This window comes from Otolemur garnettii, unplaced genomic scaffold (assembly GCF_000181295.1).
Source record: "Otolemur garnettii isolate 467f Iridium unplaced genomic scaffold, OtoGar3 scaffold00051, whole genome shotgun sequence".
Classification (NCBI taxonomy): domain Eukaryota; kingdom Metazoa; phylum Chordata; class Mammalia; order Primates; family Galagidae; genus Otolemur; species Otolemur garnettii.
The window spans coordinates 3,746,325-3,749,806 of NW_003852446.1; positions in this window are offsets into that span (position 1 = coordinate 3,746,325).

The window sequence follows — 3,482 nt, forward strand, 5'->3', positions numbered from 1 at the left end:
GTGGTGCTGCCTATAGCTCAAGGAGTAGGGCACTATCCCCATATACCAGAGGTGGCAGGTTCAAACCCGGCCCCGGCCAAAAACTGCAAAAAAAAAAAAAAGTTATATGTGTAGGTGTGTGGACTATGTGTTTCTAATGGTGAAATCCATCTGGGTCACAGGGTGCTAAAGTAAAGGAAATAAGTGTAGAGAGAAGTATGTCCTTTTAACTACTTCCCCTGCAGGAATTGGGCATTGGCTAATTGATAGGCAGATGCAGGCTAACCAGCAGTCACTTGGCCCCCATCGCTCTGTTTCACAACATACATATACTTGTCCACACACAGGTTTAGAATGAGTGAGTTGATCAAAAGGAGCATGTTACTGACAGAGGGAATACACATATTGGGGTCATTTTCTGGCAGGAATAGCATGTCACTAAAGCAAGCCTTTTGCTATATTAAAAAAATTAAGGCTCAGCGCCTATAGCTCAACCGGCTAAGGCGCCAGCCACGTACACCTAAGGTGGCGGGTTCGAATCCCCAGCCCGACCCGCCAAACAACAATGACGGCTGCAACCAAAAAATAGCCGGGCGTTGTGGCGGGCGCCTGTGGTCCCAGCTACTTGGGAGGCGGAGGCGGGAGACTTGCTTGAGCCCAGAAGTTGGAGGTTGCTATGAGCTGTAATGCCATGGCACTCTACCCAGGGGGATAGCTTGAGGCTCTGTCTCAAAAAAAAAAAAAAAAATTAAAAAGCAGCGTGGCACGGTGGCTCATGCCTGTAATCCCAGCACTGTGAGAGTCTGAGGCAGGAGGATTGCCTGAGCTCAGGAGTTCGAGGTTTGTCTGAGCGAGAGTGAGACCCCAACTCATTAAAAAAATGGAAAAATCCAGGCGGGTGCCTGTAATCCCAGTAGTTTCGTAAGCTGAGGCAGCAGGATGCCCACATCCCGAGTCGGAGTTTGCAGTGAGCAACCACACCACTGCACTCTGCTCAGGGCATAGGGTAGAACTCTGTCTCAACAACAACAACAAAAAAAAAAAAATTAAAAAGCAAAATAAAAGTCTAGGTTTTAATCAAATTTATAGGGCTTCTAGGTAAGTTTACGCAATTGCTTATTTGCTTCAACTGTGAGCTTTGTGACCTTTGACCTCTGCCCTTGGAGGAGATGGAGACAGGCTTGGAGGCAATCCACTTGTGATTTTGTATCCTGTTGTCTTGGCCCAATGCAAAAGATTTTTTCTCCTTTGTTACCATTGCTGAGGAGTTGTTTTTGCTTTTATAACAAAAAAGCACATCTTCATCTAGATAGCCTGTCCTCTGGGGGGCTTTGTTTTGGATGCAACAGACCAGGGGTGGTTTTCTTTTACCCTGATGACCTTGGATTGCCATCTACAATGTTCAACGTGGGATACCTCCTCCTCGCAAACAAACTATAATTTCCCAGAGCAGCATTTGCAAATCTGCCCAACATTCAAAACATAGATATGGAGCTGGGCGTTTCATATGTATAAAGCACCCAGCCCAGTGCCTGGAATTGTCCTTCCATTTCTTCACTGTGACTCATGGGACTGTCTGTCTCTGCATTTGAGGGAAGGGTGAGAATTTCTTATAAGAAAGAGAGGTGTGGCTCAGTGCCCATAGCACAGTGGTTACAGCGCTAGCCACATACACGGAAGGTGGCAAATTGGAACCCGGGCCCAGGCCAGCCAAACAACTGCAACAACAAAAAAAATAGCCGGGCATTGTGGTGGGCACCTGTAGTCCCAGCTACTTGGAGGCTGAAGCAAAAGAATCGCTTAAGCCCAAGAGTTTGAAGTTGCTGTGGAGTGTGATGCCACAGCACTCTCCTAAGGGCGACAGAGTAAGACTCTATCTCAAAAAAAAAAGGAGAGGTGTATCTTGTTAGATAGAAGTACGGAGTTGTTTTGCTGTTGTGTAAGTGTGTAAAGGTGTGCAGTCGGAAGCACAGGGAAACGGAGAACGGGAACGGATCCGCTGTGCTGGTTATTGGTGTATAACCACCTGGTTCCAACTGCCCGGGGCTTTGCACCTCTGAAAATGGATAGCTGCCCTTAAAATACTTTTACTTTTGCAAATAGCACAATTGAAGCTTTTCTCAGTAGGAGTTGCTGGGCAGAGACTGCAGGAAGAAAAGTTTTACCCCCTGGTCTCTAGGTATTCTCTGGGCTGGCTATTGCCAAGTGTAACTTTCCCTGACTCCCTGTAAAGCAGATTTCTGGCAAACTCTAGTGGGCAGGCTTCTAGTAGTTGCATCTTTACAACAAATTCTGGAGGGTGGGTTTCGAGCAAATGATAGAGCATGGATTTATAGCAGGGCTCACCAGTGATTTGTGTGCCATTGAGTGAGTCTTAGGCACTCTATCTCTGCCCCAAGGGCAGGGCCTGCTCCTTACGGCTGTGATTTGTATACTCTTTAGATTTATCTTTTTTTTTTTTTTTTTGGTAGAGACAGAGTCTCCTTTTATCACCCTCGGTAGAGTGCTGTAGCATCATAGCTCACAGCAACCTCCAACTCCTGGGCTTAGACGATTCTCTTGCCTCAGCCTCCCGAGTAGCTGGGACTACAGGCACCCTCACAACGCCCAGCTATTTTGTTGTTGTTGTTGCAGTTTGCCCAGGGCCAGATGCAAACCCGCCACCCTCAGTATATGGGGCCGGCACCCTACCCACTGAGCCACAGGTGCCACCCTTTTTTTTCTTTATTAAATCATGACTGTGTACATTAATGCATTTATGGCGTACAATGTGCTGAATGATAAACAATGTGGAGTGCTTACACTGAACTGATTAACCTAACCGTCACCTTGCTTGCTTATTTGCTGTGGTAAGACATTTATACTCTATTCTTATAATATAAAGGTACATTTCTTTAGAGTTATCTTTATTTCTTTTTTTGTTTGTTTATTGCAGGCTCCTTTATTCCATGAATATTTACAGAACATCAACTATAGGCAAAACACTGACATAATCATTGAAGATAACATTGGGGCAAATAGATCAATTTTATAAGGGATAAAAAGCATTATCTACAAATCAATTATGAGATAAGTGTGCTCATTACCACCACTCCTAGTAAAGTTGCAGATCCTAGCTAGTACAATTACAATAACTTAAAAATCCCAATGGTTTGTAAAAAAAAAATACAAATTTCATTACTTCCGAGTTGCCAAGTTTCTTGCAAGTTACCAAAAACAATAGAAAAATTCAGCAATGTAGCTAACTTCAAAGTAACTATACAAAATCAATTGTATTCCTATATAAAAAAGAATTACAAAATAGTATTAGAAAAAGAAAGATAGCATTGTATCAGCAACCAGAATAGAAAGTACCTATCGACATAGCTTTAACAAGAGCTGTGCAGTTTTGTCAAATGACATAATCATTTACTACTTGTTTGTTACAGAATACACAAGACAAAATACAAATAGCAAACAATTTTTTTCCTTATTATGTTTTGACCAAAGTCTAAAAAAAAATA